The sequence below is a fragment of the Ahaetulla prasina genome, chromosome 4 (genome assembly GCF_028640845.1).
Source record: "Ahaetulla prasina isolate Xishuangbanna chromosome 4, ASM2864084v1, whole genome shotgun sequence".
Taxonomy (NCBI): domain Eukaryota; kingdom Metazoa; phylum Chordata; class Lepidosauria; order Squamata; family Colubridae; genus Ahaetulla; species Ahaetulla prasina.
The window spans coordinates 73,061,839-73,081,867 of record NC_080542.1 but is presented as its reverse complement, the minus strand read 5'-3'; the positions used below and the strand labels follow the sequence as shown (position 1 = coordinate 73,081,867).

At 40.5% G+C, this 20,029-nt stretch overlaps 1 protein-coding gene across 12 annotated transcripts in view; it reads left to right on the top strand.

Annotated features, from left to right (window-relative positions):
* Positions 1 to 20,029, top strand: part of BMPER (BMP binding endothelial regulator) — a 589,367-nt gene that overhangs the window by 302,741 nt on the left and 266,597 nt on the right. The window lies entirely within an intron of this gene.

The following is a 20,029-nucleotide window of genomic DNA, read 5'->3' as shown; positions in this document are numbered from 1 at the left end:
CTCTGTTAACTTTTTAAATAGTGACTGGAAAGGTAAGGTGCAGAGCCACCCAGCTGTTAGTGGAAAACACTCTTAGTGTTCTCATTCTTACTTGACTGAAGCCCGGATCCATGTTAGAAAAGCAGCAGGAGATACTGAGACCCAGAACTGCACTCGTACCATGTGAATTATTTGATTTTCAAGAGGATCTAGAATTCTCAAAACAAAATAAACCACTTCAGTTTTCTCTGGGAAAATTTTCATATCCATGCTCTTTATTAAAATGACCCATAATAATAGTAGGCATAAAAAATGTTCGCCAAGAACCTACAATAGGCTTTGTACAATCTATATTTTGTTTGTTATCCCCTCCTTTGCAACATCAATTGTCAAAATACATTTTGAACCTATGAACTTGAAATGAGCTTCAGATTTATTCAGTGCATGCCTAGCATATGTTTTTATACATACCTGTTATTTTAACAAATAAACAAGAAATAAATGTGACTGCCCATGCCAAATGAGGAAAAAGCAAGATCAGCTGCTTTTATTGCATAACCTCTCTCCAAAATCTTAACTAGTTTTGTTTTTTTAAATTAACATACAGAAAAGACAAACTATAAATACAAACCTAGATTATTAAAAAGAAGCAAAGCAGAACTCAAAGATTGCCAGATAGGAACTGCTTATAAATATTCATGGAGAAAAATGGCCCATTTCTAAGGACTCCCTCAAATGGTTAATAATATCCACCACACATGTTATCAATAATATATGGCTTTCTTTTACAAGACAAAAGCAGAATCCTATGCCAGCAGAATGGTTCAAGTAACTGACTTATCAAAGATTAACTTTGCTTGAATTCCAGCCACTTTATGTTGGAAAAAATGGCTACACCATCTTATGCAAACTCAGAGATAAGGCTAAACAATGAAATTAGAAAGCATTCAAATGTATTTCTCACCTCTATTCTAGAGTAGCTTGTCCACTTAACTCACTTCCTGCTGATTTGATGTTTGTTGAATTATGGGAGAAGGAGTTCTGTCTTGATTAAAAGGATCAGAAGGTGCTTTATGGCATCATGTGAACTTTTTTTTTGTCGTGTCCTAAACTCAGATCAAACAATATAATAATAAGTTTAGACTTCATTCTATGTAGGTAGAGATTATCTCATTTGTATTTCTATCATATTGTACTGCTAAGCATTGCATATATATAGTACTACATTTTCTCCCCTATTTTTCTTCTAGAAAACTTAAGGTACAACATTTGATTTTCTCCTGTGAAGGAGATTAGAGTGAAGGTGAAGTCCAAGATAAAATGTGTTTGCACGCTATTCTGACTCATAAGCAGCTTAATAGAATAACAGAGTTGGATGGGACCTTGGAGATCTTCTAATACAACCCACTGCTCAAACAAGATTAACATTGTTGGAACAGGCCTTGTAGGTCCAATCCCCTACCCAGGCAGGAACCCTTACACCATTTATTTTTTTATTTTTTTATATTTATTTATTTGTCACAACAGTATATAAAAGTATAAGCATGAAATAACTATACGATATATAAGCATATATAAGCATAAGCATGAAATAACTATATGAATTGGATAGAATCAAAGGGAACAATAGGACAGGAACGGTAGGCACGCTGGTGCTCTTATGCACGCCCCTTACAGACCTCTTAGGAATGGGGTGAGGTCAATAGTAGATGGTCTTTGGTTAAAGCTTTGGGGATTTTGGGAAGAGACCACAGAGTCAGGTAGTGCATTCCAGGCATTAACAACTCTGTTACTGAAGTCATATTTTCTGCAATCAAGATTGGAACGGTTCACATTAAGCTTAAATCTATTGTGTGCTCTTGTATTGTTGCGATTGAAGCTGAAGTAGTCTTCAACAGGAAGGACATTGTAACAGATGATTCTATGAGTTAAACTCAGGTCATGTTGAAGGTGGCGAAGTTCTGGCAGATGGCAGTCCAGTCTCATCTTGAAAGTTTCCAGTGATGAAACTCCCACAACTTCTGAAGACAAACTTCAGAAGGTGTGGGAGTTCCATTGGTTGATTGCTCTCCTGTCAGAAAATTTCTCCTTATTTTCAGGTTGAATCTCTTCTGGATCAGTTTCCATCCATTATTCCTTGTCTGGCCTTCAGGTGCTTTGAAAAATAGCTTGACCCCCTCCTCTTTGTAGCAGCCCCACAAATACTGGAACACTACTATCATGTCTCCCCTGGTCCTTCTCTTCATTAGACTAGCCATGCCAAGTTCATCATATGTTTTAGCCTCCAGTCCCCAAATCATCTTGGTTGCTCTTCTCTGCACTCTTTCTAGAGTCTCAACATCTTTTTTATAGTGTGGTGACCAAAACTGGATGCAGTACTCTAGGTGTAGTCTTACTAGGGCTTTATAGAGTGGTGTTAGTGCCTCACTTGATCTTGATTGTATCCCTCTGTTAATGCAATTTAGGATTGCATGGGCTTTTTAAGCTAACGCTGCACATTGCTGGCTCATATTTAGCTGATTGTCCACTAAGACTCCAAGATCCTTCTCACAGTCACTGCTATTAAGCCTGGTTTTTTCCCAGTTTATATGTGTGCTTTTGGTTTTTCTTACCTAAGTGTAAGACTTTACTTTTCTCTACATTAAATTTCATTTTGTTAGATAAGGCCCAGTGTTCAAGTCTGTCAAGATCCATCTGGATCTTGAGCCTATCTTCTAGGGATTGGCTATTCCTGCCAGTTTAGTATCATCTGCAAATTTGTTAAGTTCCCCTTCTATTCCCTCATCCAAGTCATTTATGAAGATATTGAAGAGTACTGGGCTTAAGACGGAACCTTGTGATACCCCATCACTTACTTCCCTCCATGTAGATTTTATTTATTTATTTATTTATTTATTTTATTTATTTGTCGTAACAATATATACAAGTATTGCAAAAAGGGTTATATAATATATATATAAGAGGAGAAATGAGGTACTAAAAACATATATATACATAGGGGAAGAAACAATAGGACAGGAACGGTAGGCATGTTTGTGCTCTTATGCACGCCCCTTAGAGTCCTCTTAGGAAAGTGGTGAGGTCAACCGTGGACAGTTTTTGAGTAAAGCCTTTGGGGTTATGAGAAGAAACCACAGAGTCAGGTAATGCATTCCAAGCATATACAATTCTGTTACAGAAATCGTGTTTTCTGCAATCTAAACTGGAGCGGTTGACATTGAGTTTAAATCTGTTGTTAGCTCTTGTGATATTGTTATTGAAATTAAAGAAGTCATTGACAGGAAGGACATTACAACGGATGATTTTATATGCTAAACCTAGGTCCTGTCGAAGGCGACGAAGTTCCAAGTTTTCTAGACCCAGGATATTAAGTCTGGTGGAATAATGTATTTTAATGGTTTCGGAGGAGTGGAGAACTCTTCTCGTAAAATACCTTTGGACACGCTCAACTGTGTTGATGTCAGATATATGGTATGGGTTCCAGACAGGAGAGCAGTAATCAAGAATTGGCCTAGCAAATGTCTTATATGCTCTGGTCAGTAGCGTGGTGTTTTTTGAAAAGAAGCTACGTAGAATTAAGTTAACAACTCTTAGAGCCTTCTTAGCTATATAGTTGCAGTGGGCTTTGGCACTTAAATCGTTAGATGTAAAAACTCCAAGGTCTTTGACAGGGTGGGGGTCATCTGCGAGGCAATGTCCATCAAGCATGTACTTTGTGATTGGGTTCTTTCTTCCAATATGCAAGACTGGTTGAGATTTGTAGTTGCCAAATTTTAGACCAAGCAGTTAGATGATCAAGGTCCTTTTGAATTGTGGATGTATTGTCAGTGGTGTTGAAAAGTTTGACATCATCAGCAAAGAGAACACAGTTACTTGAGATATGATTACAAAGATCATTTATGTATATTATAAAGAGAGTAGGTCCAAGAACGCTACCTTGAGGAACACCACTCTTGACAGGAACAGGATTTGATAGAGCATTACCAATTTTAACTATTTGTTGTCTGTTTGACAGAAAAGCAGATATCCAGTTGTGTAAGGGTCCTGAAATGCCATAGGATTTTAATTTTAGGAGAAGTTTATCATGTACTACTGAGTCAAAAGCTTTACAGAAGTCTATGTATATTGCATCTATTGATTTACCTAGATCAAGATTTGTAGTCCATAGGTTTTTACAGTGGAGAAGTTGTAAATTGCATGATAATTTTTTCCTGAAGCCAAATTGTTTATTTGAGAGAAGGTTGTGTATTTCTAAGTGCAAGGTAATGGATTGGTTGATGATGGATTCCATTACCTTGCAGGCGACGCAACATAGGGAGATTGGTCTATAATTATCAACTAAGCTGGGGTCACCTTTTTTGAAAACTGGAATGACTGTGGCTAGTGACCAGAGATTGGGAAGGGAACTGGTAGTAAAAGTTATATTAAAGATTATACTTAGAGGTTCAGCAAGATTACTAGAGAGTTTTTTTTAGGAAGTAAGCACAAAGTCCATCAGTTCCAATGGATAGAGATGGTTTTAAGTTACAAAGAGCTTTACCAACATTTTCTTCTGTAAAATCTATGTTTGTTAAGTTGTCATGCTCATTGCTTGTATAATTAGGGAATGTGGGATATGTGCCATCACTTTTGACAAAGACTGAGCCAAAGAATTTGTTAAAGAGGTTAGCTTTAGTTACTTCATTATTGTATTCATTGCCATTAGAATCTTTTAGTGGTGGCATGGATCTAGAGTTTTTAAGCTTGTTGTTGACAAAGTTATGGAAGGCATGACTGGAATTAGTGCGCAGAAGATCCTCTTCTTGCTTGGTGTGGTAATTTGTGCATTCGGTTTTTATTTGGTTGCATATAGTTCTGTAGCGATTTTTAAAATTAGCTACATAGCCCTTTTTGTTTCTTTTCCAGAGGGATCTTTTTTTAGATTGAAGCTTTTTTATTGATATGGGTAGTTTGCTTTTCCTGATCTTGGTGGTAGTTTGTGGTACGTATAGTTTGATGACTCTGTTGATTTCGAGTAGGAAAACTCTATAGTGGTCTTCAGCAGTTATACAGGTTGAGAACAGATTTTGCCAGTCCAGAAATGAAAGATCATTGTTTATAAGGTCGTAATTGGCTTTTTTGAAGTTGTAGATGGGAATGCTATTGATATGATTTAAGTGTCGACGTATATTAAGATGGAAGTCAATCATGCAATGATCACTGTTGGAAAAGGGTTCTCTTATTTGTAGTCCATAAATGGTATTGTTGTTGTTGCAGAAGATGAGGTCAAGGCAGTTGTTTAGTCTTGTACTGTTAGTTACAAGTTGTTCAAGACCTAGGTTTGTAACAGCGTTGTATATTGTAGTGTGGATTGGATCAGTTGTACTTTCGTTTGTTATCCAGTTGATGAGAGGTAAATTTAGGTCACCCAGGAAGATGAGTGGATATGGGCAAGAGGCAGCCCATGTTAGTAGTGAGGTTAAAATATTAGCATGAGTAATGTCGTAGTCAGGGGCTCTGTAGCATAGAATGAATCGAAGTGTGGTATTAGATGATAGGTCGCATACAATAGTTTCAGGAAGAGAAAGTTTGTGTGCAACTTGAATGTTTTTTAGATTCAGTGACTTTTTATAGAAAATAGCCACTCCACCACCTCTTCGGTATTCACGATCTGAACTGTGAACTTGATATTCTTTGTTTAAAATGATGGAATCAGGGATGGATGAGATTAGCCATGTTTCACAAATAAATATAATATCAAATGTGCCGCTGTTTAGCAGGAGGATAAATTCAGGTAATTTGTTAACAATACTTCTTGCATTCATCAATTTACATTTAAAATCTGTAGAGAGAGGTGTTAAAGAGGTAAGGGGCGTGCATACCTAGTTTTGAATGTTAGTTGGTTGAGGGATATGTATAACTGGTGGTTGTATAGGAGGTTGGATGAGTGGATGGATGTAGATGTAGTACCATTAAGGACTACTTGTTGAGTATAGTTTGTCAGTAAGTTACAAATCCATATGATGGTGATGCTATCTATCCCGCTTTTTTCTAGCTTACCAAGAAGTAGGTTTGTCAAATGCCTCGCTGAAGTCTAAGTATAATATGTCCACAGTATTTCACTGGTCTAGTAATTTAGTTACTGTGTTGAAGAATGAACTAAAATTGGTTTGGCATGATCTGTTTTAACAGACACGTGCTGACTTCTAGTTATTACTTTACTCATTTCTAAATGTTGGCAGATCTATTTTTAAATTTCTTTTCCAGTATCTTCCTGGGTATTGATATCAGGCTGATTGATCTGTAGTTTCCTGAATCTGATTTTTTCCCTTTTTTGAAGATGGGACTCACATCAGCTCTTTTCCAGTCCTCTGGTAGTTCTCCTGGTGTTCCAGGCTTTTGAAAGATGTTGACGGGTCCCAAAGATTCCTATACGGATGCTGTCATTCTGGTGGGAGGGAGGAGGCTTAGGGGAATGTCAGTATGGGGTTTCTGTTTTTATTCCTTGCTTTTCCTTCCTAACTTTCAGGACCTTGGGAGGGTGGAAAGAAATGTTCCTTGAGCCAGCTGCCTTATCTCATCTCCAAAGAAGAGCAGTAGCTTTGCTTTGGAGACCAGCATTTATCACCTTCTCAGTTTTCCATAACATCTTCACACCTCGGGATTGGCTAGATGATGTATTGGAGTTTGGGAGGGGCTCTGTCTGTAATAGTTTAATCTAACATTTTCAGTGGGAAAACTTGTTTCCTGCCTACATCTCTTGTTATCACAATCTTCCAATAAAAGTTTCTATTTGAAATGGCTTTTGTTTCAAAGGTTCTGCTTTTTTGAGAAGACTGGCCAGGCAGGACCTTACAGATGTGGTATAGTGGTTCTGAGATAACATCTGCCAGCTTCTTTAAAACTCTGGGATCTGGTCCCAGAGATTTGTATTCATCAAGGTTAGACAGGTGTTCTCTTACCATTTTTTTTGCTTATTTTAACTTTTATTTCTAGTCTGTCTTTTACAGTTATGTTTTTGATAGGTTGGACTATAGCTTCATTTTGTGTGAAATCCAGTGCAAGGAATGAGTTAAGCAGCCCTGCTTTCTCTCTGCTGCCTTACTTCCTTGCTCTCTTCTCTCTTTAGTGGACCAACTAAAAATCAATTTTCTTGATTTTTTCTTGTTATTTATATGTTGAAGAAACTTTTTAAAAATTATCTTTGACTTTTGTTGTAAGTATTTGTTCATTCTGAGCCTTTGCTTTCTTGACTTCATCTTTGCAGATTCTGGCTGTCTGCTGATATTCTGCCTTAATTATGCGTCCTTCTTTCTGTTTTTTGTACTTGTCCTTTTTGTCTTTCAATTTGTCAAAGAGATCTTTGTGCAGCCATGCTGGTTTCTTCTTGGACTTCTTGTTTTTCTATACCCCCATACAGTGATGGGATCCAAGTAATTTAACAACCGGTTCTCTACCCTAATGATTTCCATTCTATATTTATTCCTTGTGTTTTCAACATTTGCACTGATTTTAATTCTCCTTTCTCATCTAAAATTTCTGAGCATCTTACCATGTTACTGAGGTCTAATTTGTTTGGGTATGTCATTGCCTCTATGGTTGATAGCCAATTTGGAATTTTCTATGTTTTTTAATGTTTTTTAATCTTTACCCAGACATTGTATAGAGAATTCCATATTATATGCCTCTGAAAATATGAATGTGTTTTATTTTTACCTTCCCATAGAATCCCATGCCAACCTAGTTGGAGATTGTGTCCTTCTAATGCTAATATTCTTTTGTTTTTGAGTTGAATCCAATCTCTTAACCATGTCAGGACTACTACCTGGTAGTAGAGCTCCCAGTCTGAGAGGCTGAAACCCCTGTGGTTCCTACTATCTTGTAACACGTTAAATTTTATGTGAGGTTTTTTTACCTGCCCATATAAATTTGGATATTATTTTGTTCAGTTGTTCGAAAAAATCTTCTCTAATCTTACTGGTATCATTTGAAAAAGGTATAACAATTTGGGTAATATCTTCATTTTAATTGTTGAGATTCTGCTAATTAGTGATATCTGTAATTCATTCATTTTCCAAATCTTTTTGTATTTGTTTTATCAGTGTATTATAATTAACATCTTTTATCGTTTTGCTGACAGCCATATTCCCAGATATTTAAATTTTTTTGCTCTTAAAATTCCCATTTTCTCCTCTAGTTCTTCGTTTTGTCTTTTGGTTAAATTTTTGGTTATTATTTTAGTTTTCTCTTTATTTATTTTGAGCCCTGCCACTTTGCCAAATTGGTTTATATCCTGTAATGGTATTAACCCAGTCTCTAAGGGTTCTTCTATAATACAAGCTAAGTCATCAGTGAAGGCCTGTACTTTATATTCTTGGCTTCTAATTTTTAATCCTTTGATTTCCCGATTCTGTCTAATTTGTTGCAACACTGTTTCTAATTAAAAAATAAATAACATTGGGGATAAGGGGCATCCCTGTCTAACTGCTTTTGTTATGCTGAAGCCTTCTGTTGTTTCTCCATTTAATAGTATTTTTGCTTTCTGGTTTGAGTATATTGCTTTAATTGTTGGAATAAATTTCTCCTGTACGCTGCTAAGAGAGTCCAAAGCAATGGGTTGTTAACTTCATCTGATTGGCCTGAGACTGAGTTGAATTTGTTTAAACACACCTCCTCTTCCTGTTTAGCTCCAGTTTATTAACTCAGTCGGCCATAGAGAGACTACCTCCTTTAGCTCAATTGCTTTTGACTCTTTTACAGCTGATAGGACTTCAATAAATATAGGAAAATTCTTTAAAAAAGTTTTTAAAGTGCCCAATTGTTTTTCTTTGACTGTTTGAAGCTGGAGCGGCAAGGAAAGAGGCTCATGCTTTGCGCGCAGCCCAGCGCCGCTCAGCTGAGCCGCCCGAAGACCGGCGGCCATTTTTTCACACTCCAAGCCTCTCAAGCCTTGTGGAATCGCCGGATTGAGGAACGGACATTGCTGGACCTCACCAAACTGTAAGTGGAGGCCAGCGGAGCGCAGGAGAAGCCGTGGTGTCGGCTTCGCGCCTGCAGGGGTGGAGAAAAAGATCCGTGGTGTCGGAGGCTAGCTCCCCCTGCCAACGCTGCAGTAAAAAGGCGCTATAGGAGCAGTGGTGTCTGCTTCGTGCCATTTGGGGACCCCCCCCAAAGCAATCCCCCCCAGGCAGCCTTTGAATGCTTGAATCCAGCTGTGGTGTCAGCTTGGTGCTAACTGGCCCTTATTGTTTGATCTTATTCCAGGATTCTCAGATCAGGGCCACTATATTATTTGGGCATATATTCCAAGGCCTCTGATAACCACTAGGCCTCATTTCCAAGATGGTGGATCGCAGCAGATCTCCTTCCCGGGCTTCTGCCTCACCCTCCCAAGGATACCTTACTAGCGTGGCTCCTCCCCCTCACAAGAGCAGATCCAAATCAAGGGCTTCTGCCACCAATTCCAAGTCTTCTACTTCTCTCCAAACCTCTGCTGCTGCAGAGAGAGATGCCTCAAGAAGACAACATGCCTTGGATAGGCAATTTGATAAAGCAAAACAAAAATTAGCAGAGGAAGGCAGGGAAACTTCTGTTCCACTAACTGAAGATTCTCCTCTATTAAATCAGCCTGGATGGTCTCCCACTATCCCTAGTGGTTCAGGAGAAAACCAGGAAACAATTTGTACAGTTTTTGGAGATTCTTCTAGAGCCATGCCTGAGCCTCCACATCAGGCACCTTCTGCCACCTTCACTCCCACAGCAGCGGGAGTCTCCCATAGAGAGGACAGTAATCCTGCCATTTCTCAGGATATACGTCGTCTTATCATGCAAACCATTTCTCAAGGCATTGACAATGCCTTCACTCAGAGAGGTTTCCCAGCTCCATCTCCTTCGGGCAGCTCTGACCAAAGACTTCATTCTGATAGCCACCCACCCAGACTATGCGCGCTGCACACACGCTCTCCAACCCCTTCACACCATAGTGAGGACTCCTTTTTGGGGGAGGAAGACATAGCAGAGTATAATCTGTCTGAAGACGAAGAGTCTGCCCCAGACAAACCTGCTCCCACCGGCCTTTTTCCCCATGAGCTTTTCTACACATTACTACACAAGGCAAAGTTACAGCCAACATGGGGTTGCCTTACACCAATCTGAGGGAGCTTCAGATCCGTCAGACCCCAACAAATTCCTCTTTATTGAACCAGTCTCAGAGCAACGGGTAATTCCTTCACCCAAGCTCTTCTTGGACACCATCCAACGTCAATGGGGTCACCCTGGTGCCATTCCTACTCCTAGTGGCTCAGACAAAAAGATGTACACGACGGATCAAGATCTTGAGGACCTCCTCAAGGTTCCTACCGTAGACACCCCAATTGCCACTTTGGCTTCTTCCTCCAACATTATACCTTCAGATGCAGCAGAAGGTCTCTGAGCGGAGGACCGCAGGCGGAACTCTCCACCACAAAACCCATCAAGCGGCTGCCTGGGCTATCAGATCTGCCACAGCAGCCTCATTCTTTGCTAGAACCTCTTTGATATGGCTCAGACAAATGCAGGAGAGGATTCCTCAGGATGACTCCAGATTACATCAGGACATAAATAAATTGATAGCGGCTGCTGAATACACTGCGGATGCCACCCTTAATTCTGCAAAATTTGCATCCCGAGCCCTTGCCTCCAGCATCACCTCCAGGAGGCTGTTATGGCTCAGACAATGGCAAGCCGACATGAAGACCAAATGGCGGTTAGCGGCTGCCCCATTTAAGGGTGGATCTCTCTTTGGTGAAGCCCTAGACCCTATTTTAGTTGAGGGAAAAGACAAACGTAAGATCCTTCCCTACGTCTCTAGACGTTCAGACAGACGTCCTTCTCTTCCTTACCGCAGACAGCCTTTTCGCACCCAGGATCCCGGGTTCCAATCCCCGGCCTATCAACGTTCCTTCCAACCTCCCCCTGACAGGTTTCAGGACAGACAGTCCTTTCGTGACAGGACTAGGCAATCCCAGACCAGACGTCCCTCCCGTGGATCCAGCTTCCGACCTTATCGCAGGAACAAATGACTATCCTGGCCAGGATCCCATCAGCGGTCGTCTCACCAAGTTCGTCCCTTGGTGGTCCCACACGACAACCGATGCCTGGGTACTGCAAACCATCACCCTTGGTCTCTCCCTCAAATTCAATTCAAATCCTCCGAGGAGATTCATCCAATGCCAGATTCCCAAAGAACCCACCAAGAGGGCTCAAATGGAAGACGAGATTCAACACCTGTTGTCCATCAGTGCCATAGAACCGGTTCCCACGCCTCACCAGGGGACCGGCTTCTATTCAATTCTTTTCCTAGTAGACAAAAAATCAGGTGGCACCAGAGCCATCTTAGACCTGAAGCAACTGAACCTTCACATCAAATATCGCAGATTCAAGATGCACTCCCTCAATTCAATCTTAGGAAGCATCAGAAGAGGGGACTATCTAACATCCATCGACCTCAAGGAGGCCTATCTACATGTACCCATCAGACCAGCCCACAGACGCTTTCTCAGGTTCAGTTATGCCGGAGCCCACTTTCAATACAGGGCCCTGCCCTTTGGTCTATCTTCCGCTCCTCGTACCTTCACCAAGATTCTGGATGCTGTGGCGGCCCACCTTCGCACAATTCCAGTAAGAATGCAATGTTACCTGGACGATATATTGATTCTGTTGTCTTCCGCCCAGCAGGCGTTACGGGACTTACAGGTAACAATTCAATCCCTACAGGATCATGGCTTTTCGGTCAACAAAGCAAAGAGCCATCTAGTGCCTACGACCAAAATTGTCCATCTGGGAGCAAGAATCAACACCAGATCCTGCCAGGTGTTTCTTTCCCGAGACCGTCTCCTCAACATAAGAGACACAACAAAAAAGGTAAAGGCACTCAAGAGGGTTCCACTTTCACTGCTCTCAGTTATTGGGAAAGATGGTCTCTTGTCTGTCGATCGTGCCCTGGGCACGTCTTCACTCACGACCCCTACAATGGTTACTTCTCCCACACCAAAGAACAGGCAACAGCCATGCGAAATCAGAATTCCTCTGCCCCCAAGGTCAGAAAGTCTCTACAGTGGTGGCTGTCTCCAGCCCTGACAAAGGGCTGCTCATTCCAGGAACATTGCCATCTTGTCCTCACCACGGATGCAAGCCTCTACGGCTGGGGTGCCCACCTATTAGACCAGGTGACTCAGGGTCGTTGGTCCCCCAACGACCTCAAGAACGACATCAACTGGTTGGAAATGAGAGCTGCTCATCTAGCTCTCAGGTACTTCCAAGCGCAGCTATCAAACCATCATGTGCTACTGCTGACGGACAACACTACCACGAAGGCCCATGTGAACCGTCAAGGAGGCACCCGATCCCGCATATTGATGAAAGAGGCTGCAGCCATAGGCCTGTGGGCAGAAAAACATCTTCTCTCACTACAGGCAGCCCACATATCCGGAGTCGCCAACATACAAGTGGATTGGCTGAGCAGGACGACTATTGATCAATCAGAGTGGCAACTGCATCCGGATCTGTTTCTCACAATCACGATCAAATTCGGGCAACCCATAGTAGACCTCTTTGCCAGCCCGACCAACAAACAACTTCCAAGGTTCTTCTCCAGGTTCCAAACCCCAGGAGCAGAAGGAACAGATGCCCTACGATGTCAGTGGCCCCGGGGCCTTCTTTATGCCTTCCCCCCGACTCCCCTTCTGCCAAGGGTCATACGAAAGATCTTGGAACAGAAGGCAGAAGTTCTCCTCATAGCCCCTTACTGGCCTCGAAGGAATTGGTTTGCGGATCTGGTGAGCCTGTCCGTCAATCCACCTTGGCGAATTCCACCGGATCAGATTTCTCTACGCCAAGGAGCCATTCTCCACCCAGAACCTCAATGTTACCAACTAGCCGTCTGGCACTTGACAGGGAGATACTAAGGAAAGGAAAGCATTACATGGGGGTCATCTCCACCCTTCTGGCTTCTAGACGCCCATCCACAACGCGTATTTACGAGGCCACATGGTCATCATTCCATCGCTGGTGTCTTAGACATCGAATAGAACCTACTTCTGCCTCCATTAGACATATCCTGCAATTCCTCCAGGACGGATTGGACAAGGGTTTAGCCACCAACACCATCCGCCGGCAGGTTGCAGCTCTTGCCACTGTTTTATTCTGTGACGGGACCTCCACACTTTCTCAACACCCCCGTATCCAACGTTTTCTGAGGGGAGCTTACAATCTGCAACCGCCTCCGGTACACAGATACCCTACCTGGGACCTAACCCTTGTCCTTCAGAAGCTTACGTCTTCCCCTTTTGAACCCTTGAGCTCCTCCAGTCTCAAGCTCTTAACCTTTAAAGTCGCTTTTCTCATAGCCATAACCTCAGCCCGCAGGATCTCCAAGATCGCTGCCCTTTCGGTCAGGAAGGACTTATGCATTTTTCACTCTAACCAAGTCATTCTCCGATTAGACCCTACCTTTCTTCCTAAAATAAACACAAGCTTTCAAAGGTCTCAAGAAGTCATCTTACCGGATTTTTGTCCTCATCCCAAGCATCCATCGGAGCGTCGATGGCACACACTGGACGTAAGAAGGGCCCTGCGTATTTACCTCAACAGAACAGCTCCTTTCAGGAAGACAGAATCCCTATTTGTTTCCTTTCAACCAAGGGCTCTGGGCACCAAAGTCTCCCCATCCACCATAGGCAGGTGGATAAAGGCCTGTATTTCCATGGCCTACGACCAGCAGAAACACCATCTTCCAGGCCGTATCACTGCACACTCCACCCGCAGCGCGGCCACCATAGCTGCCTGGGCCACCCAGGCCTCTATCTTGGACATTTGCAGAGCAGCCACGTGGGCTTCTCCTTCACCATTTATTAAAAACTACAAGATGGACCAATTTGCCTCAGCCGAGGCCTCATTCGGACGGAGGGTCCTGCAGCAAGTTCTTCCTGTTGCTGAGTCTTCCTAATCTTTCTTTTTCCGCCCTAGGGATATTTAGCTTGGGTATATCCCATTGCTTTGGACTCTCTTAGCAGCGTACAGGAGAAGGAACATTGGCTTACCTGAAGGTTCCTTCTATGTACGCTGCGTGAGAGTCCAACCCCTCCCTATTTCACTTATTGTTTTTTTCTATATACAGGAATCTGGAGGTTATTGTTCCGTTTTTTCCAGTTTTCAAATTGAGTTCGTCTTCTCCAATACCGCTTCTTCGTTAATAAACTGGAGCTAAACAGGAAGAGGAGGTGTGTTTAAACATATTCAACTCAGTCTCAGGCCAATCAGATGAAGTTAACAACCCATTGCTTTGGACTCTCACGCAGCGTACATAGAAGGAACCTTCAGGTAAACCAATGTTCCTTCTCACCAAAATTCATTACTCCTAGCTGGTTAATTAAAAAAATCCCAATTTAAATTGTCAAATGTTTTTTGCACATCAAGGAATATCAAAGCTGCCTGTTTCTCCGGATGTATTTTGTAATATTCTATTGTATTCATTATCATTCTTACACGAGCACACAATAGATTTAAATACACAAGCACACAATAGATTTAAACTTAAAGTGAACTGCTCCAATCTTGATTGCAGAAAATATAACTTCAGTAACAGAATTGTTAATGCCTGGAATGTACTACCTAACTCTGTGATCTCTTCCCAAAATCCCCAAAGCTTTAAACAAAAACTATCTACTATTGACCTCACCCCATTCCTAAGAGGTCTGTAAGGGGTGTGCGTCAGAGCACCAGCATGCCTACCATTCCTTTCCTAGTGTTCCCTTTGATTGTATCAAATTCGTATAGTTATTGCATGCTTACGCTTATATATACTGCTGTGACAAATAAATAAATAAATATTATTCTTTATGTGTCTGGTAGTTAAGAATCCATTCTGGCCTGGTTGTATGATTTTGTTTAGTATATGTTTCATCCTTTTTGCCATTATTGTCATGAATATCTTATAATCAGCATTCAGCAGCAAGATTGGCCTATAATTTTGGATTTTTTTTTCTTTTCCAAATTGTCTTTGGGAATTAAGGTTTTGGGTGCCTCCATCCAAGATTTTGGTATCATTGCTCACTCTAGTATTTCGTTATATGTTTGTAATATTAAATTCTCCAATGGTCTTTGTAATTCTTTGTAAAATTCCGCTGGGATTCCATCTGGACCTGGTGTTTTGTTGCTTTTTTGTTTTTGGATTGCCGTTTTTAATTCTAACATTGTTATTTTTCTGTCTAATGTTTCTTTTACGTTTTCCGATAAGGTTGGGAAGTTTCTCTGCTGTAAATATCTTTTAATGTCATTCTCCTCTATGTTCTCTCAACTATATAAGTTTTGATAAGAAAAAGAAAATATAGCAGTAAGAAATTAATTATCTCTTTTTCATCTGTTTCATTTCATGGTTGTGGTTCTTTCTGCATTTTATCTTCTAGTTTTCCCAATTTCTCTTGCAATTCTATATATTGTTTTCTTTTATTTTTATTTTTTCATATAGTATATGCTATTGTAAGACCCCAGACATAAGCTTTCGTTGTGTCCCACAGGTTTTGTATAGTTGGTTGTTCATTTCAGTTATCCTTTAGGAATAACCCTAATTCTTTTTTTATGTGTTGAACATATTTTTTTTCTTTCATTATCCTTTGATTCATGGTCCATCTCTTTTTTCCTCTCCCTTCCATTTGACTATTACCAGGTTATGATCTGCCCAGGTATTTGGTTTTATCTCTATTTCCTCTACATTTTTCCTGTTTCTGAATTCATCCAGACCATGTCTATCTGGGACCATGAGTTATGTGGATTGGAAAAATACGTATATTGATTTTTTTGTGGGGTTAATTTCTCTCCAAATAACCTTCAGATTTAACTCTCGGGTCACTTCAAAGAACATCTTTGGTAATGTTCTCCTTTCATAATTTTTTTTTACTTCCTGATTTGTAGTCTTTTTTGGGATGAACCACTGCGTTGAAATCTCCTAATATGCGTACATTATCTATTTTGAATTCTACAATTTGTTTATGTAATTTGCTGTAATATTCTTTCTGTTGTGTGTTTGGTGCATATATGATTGCAATTAATGTTCTTTCTTGTTTTATTATTTACCTCAACCAATAAGGTTCTTCTCTTGTTGTCCGCATATATTTGTTGGGTTTTAACCAATCTTTTATATAGACTTTTTTCCTTACTTCTGTTAGGACCAAAAATATTTTACCTAATTTAGGGGCTTTCAAAAGATTGCCTTTTCCTTTTTTCATATGGACCTCCTGTAAACAGTCTGTGTTTTGTTTTTGGAGTTCAGCAATTACTTGTCTTCTCTTTATTGGTGAATTTAATCCATTTATGTTGACCAAAAGTAATGTCACTTCTTCCTCCATTCCACTACTTATTTGTTGCTCTTACTTCCCTGCTTTGTCTCGTTTCCTTTTGCTTTCTTGTTCTCGTTCCTTCTCTTTCCTGGGTCTCAGTATCACTTCTCTCTCTCATATTGTGTTTCAGTCCCTTTTCCTCTAGCTGTTGTTCTTCTTGACTTTGAGTTTCCAGTTCTTCTCTGCTGTCCGATTCTTCGTCTATATATCGTGCATAAAATCCCTGGGCCTTATCTATTGTGTCTATCCTTATTTTCTTCTCCTGCCATTTTACTAGGAATCCTTCTCACATCAACCAGCGAAACATTATTTTATTTTTTATTAATTGTGTTGTAAGAAACTGGTAATCTCTTCATTTCTCTCTTATTCTCTTTGGTATCTGTTTGAGAGTTATGACCTCTCTTCCTTTGTAGGTCAATTGGTCATCCCTCATTCTTCTATAAACTTCATCTCTGACTGCTCTTTTCACAAACCTTATATGTATTTCCCGTGGTAGTCTGTGTCTCCTAGCGTAATTCATTTGCACCCTATATACTTCATTAATGTTGTTCCTTAATTCATTTTTATCTATTTGTAGTGGGTCAGCTAGAATGTCTGTCATCTGTTTGTGTAAGTCTTCATCTCTTGTTTCTGTGATATTTTGGAACCTCAGGTAGAAGGAAGATCTCTCTAATTGCCTCTACTAACTCTCTGTTTGCCGCTGTCAGTCTTTCTTCGGTTTCTTCTAGTTTCTTTTCAGTTTGATCCATTCTTACTTCTAGCGCTTTTATTTTCTGTTCATTTTTAGTTATTGAATCTTGAATTTTTCCCATTCTATTATCCAGTTTTTTATGTCTTCTTTTATTTCTCCTTATTCACTCTTGATTATTTGTTATTGATTCCTGCATTTTTATCATAAACTCCTGAATTATATTTAGTGAAGATTGTAGACTTTGCAGGGTTGGTGTTGGCCCTGGTTTTTCACTGCACACCATATCTAGCTGACCAAATCATGGAGGCTGAAGCCAAACACCCTGATTCACTGGCCATTGTTTTGGGAGATCTAAACAAGGCAAACTTAAGGAAAGAACTACCAAAATACTTTTAGCATGTCAATTGTCCCACCAGAGGCAAGAATACTCTAGACCACTGCTACACAACACTAAAAGATGCCTATCGGTCTTTACCACGTGCAGCTGTAGGACACTCTGATCATTGCATGATTCACCTTGTACCTGCTTACAGGCAAAGACTTAAAACCATAAAACCAATAATTAAATCAGTGAAAACCTGGACGGAGGAATCAGAATTAAAGCTACAGGCATGTTTTGACTGCACTGATTGGAATATTTTTAAAGATACCTCTGCAGACCTGGATGAACTCACAGATACTGTAACATCATATGTCAGCTTCTGTGAAGACCTATGTGTACCTACAAGGAACTTGCGAATACACAGTAACAACAAACCTTGGTTTACACCTAAACTTAAGCAGCTACGGCATTCCAAAGAGGAAGCCTACAGAAAAGGTGATAAAATGCTGTACAATCAGGCCAGAAATGCACTAACAAGGGAGATAAGAGCAGCAAAAGAAGCTACTCTGAAAAGCTAAAGAATCAATTTTCAGCAAATGAACCAGCAAACATGTGGAAAACTCTTAAAAATATCACCGGCTATGGCAAACCTCCTTCCCAGGCTGAAGGTAATCAACAACTGGCAGATGACCTGAATGAGTTTTACTGCAGGTTTGAAAGGAAACTACAGCCACCTTTCTCCACAACCCCATCTCAGACACACCAACAACAGCCAAGCCTCCTACAACTGACCCCATTTCATTGGGTTCACAACCCTAGTGATCACAGAAAAGGAAGTGCAGGACCTATTTCACAGACAAAAGCCAGGAAAAGCTCCAGGCCCAGACAAGATAACTCCTTCTTGCTTAAAAGTCTGTGCTGACCAATTGGCCCCATCTTCACCCATATTTTCAATAAATCACTAGAGATGTGTTATGTTCCTTCTTGCTTCAAACGCTCTACCATCATCCCAGTGCCAAGAAGCCCACCATCAAGGAACTGAATGACTACAGACCAGTTGCTCTAACATCTGTAGTCATGAAAACCTTTGAAAGGCTAGTGCTTTCCTACCTGAAAACCATCACGGATCCGCTGTTAGACCCCTTGCAATTTGCATACCGAGCAAATAGATCAACAGATGATGCTGTTAATATGGCTCTGCACTACATCCTACAACATCTTGAGTCTCCAAAGACCTATGCAAGGGTCCTTTTGTAGACTTTAGTTCAGCATTCAATACCATCATTCCAGACATTCTTCTAACTAAGCTAAACCAGCTACAGGTACCGGAACAGACTTGTAAGTGGATCACAAGCTTCCTAACAAACAGGAAGCAGCAGGTGAAGCTAAGCAAGATCACATCAAATACCTGTACAATTAGCACAGGGGCGCCCCAAAGCTGTGTGCTCTCCCACTTCTCTTCTCTCTGTATACCAATGACTGCATCTCCAATGATCCATCTGTTAAGCTACTGAAGTTCGCAGATGACACAACAGTGATTGGTCTCATTCGAGACAATGACGAATCCGCATATAGACGAGAGGTCAACGACTAGCCTTGTGGTGCAACCAAAACAATCTGGAACTGAACACACTCAAAACCGTAGAAATGGTGGTAGACTTTAGGAAAACCCTTCCATACTTCCACCTCTCACAATACTTGACAACACAGTATCAACAGTAGAAACCTTCAAATTTCTGGGTTCTATCATATCGCAAGATCTCAAATGGACAGCTAACATCAAAACATCATTAAAAAGGACAACAAAGAATGTTCTTTCTGCGCCAACTCAGTAAGCTCAAACTGCCCAAGGAGCTGCTGATCCAATTCTACAGAGGAATTATTGAGTCTGTCATTTGCACCTCTATAACTGTCTGGTTCGGTTCTGCAACCCAACAAGAAAAACACAGACTTCAGAGGATAATTAGAACTGCAGAAAAAATAATTGCTACCAACTTGCCTTCCATTGAGGACCTGTATACTGCACAAATCAAGAAGAGGGCCGTGAAAATATTTGCAGATCCCTCGCATCCTGGACATAAACTGTTTCAACTCCTACCCTCAAAACGACGCTATAGAGCACTGCACACCAGAACAACTAGACACAAGAACAGTTTTTTCCTGAAGGCCATCACTCTGCTAAACAAATAATTCCCTCAACACTGTCAGACTATTTACTGAATCTGCACTACTATTAATCGTTTCATAGTTCCCATCACCAATCTCTTTCCACTTATGACTGTATGACTATAACTTGTTGCTGGCAATCCTTATGATTTATATTGATATATTGATCATCAATTGTGTTGTAAATGTTGTACCTTGATGAACGTATCTTTTCTTTTATGTACACTGAGAGCATATGCACCAAGACAAATTCCTTGTGTGTCCAATCACACTTGGCCAATAAAAAAAAAATTCTATCTATAATTAACTTTTGCCCTGCTGGAGAAACTGTCATTGACGTTGGTTTTTTTTTGTTTTTTTTTTGTTTGCTACTTTAGTTACTGTGGATGTATTTGACATTTTTAAATTTTTGAAAAAAATATTCCACAATACCATTAATTGTCACCTTTCTCACACTAAACCTTCCTTACAATAATAATGCAGTGTTAACATCTAATTTCTTAAAATTTCATATAAATA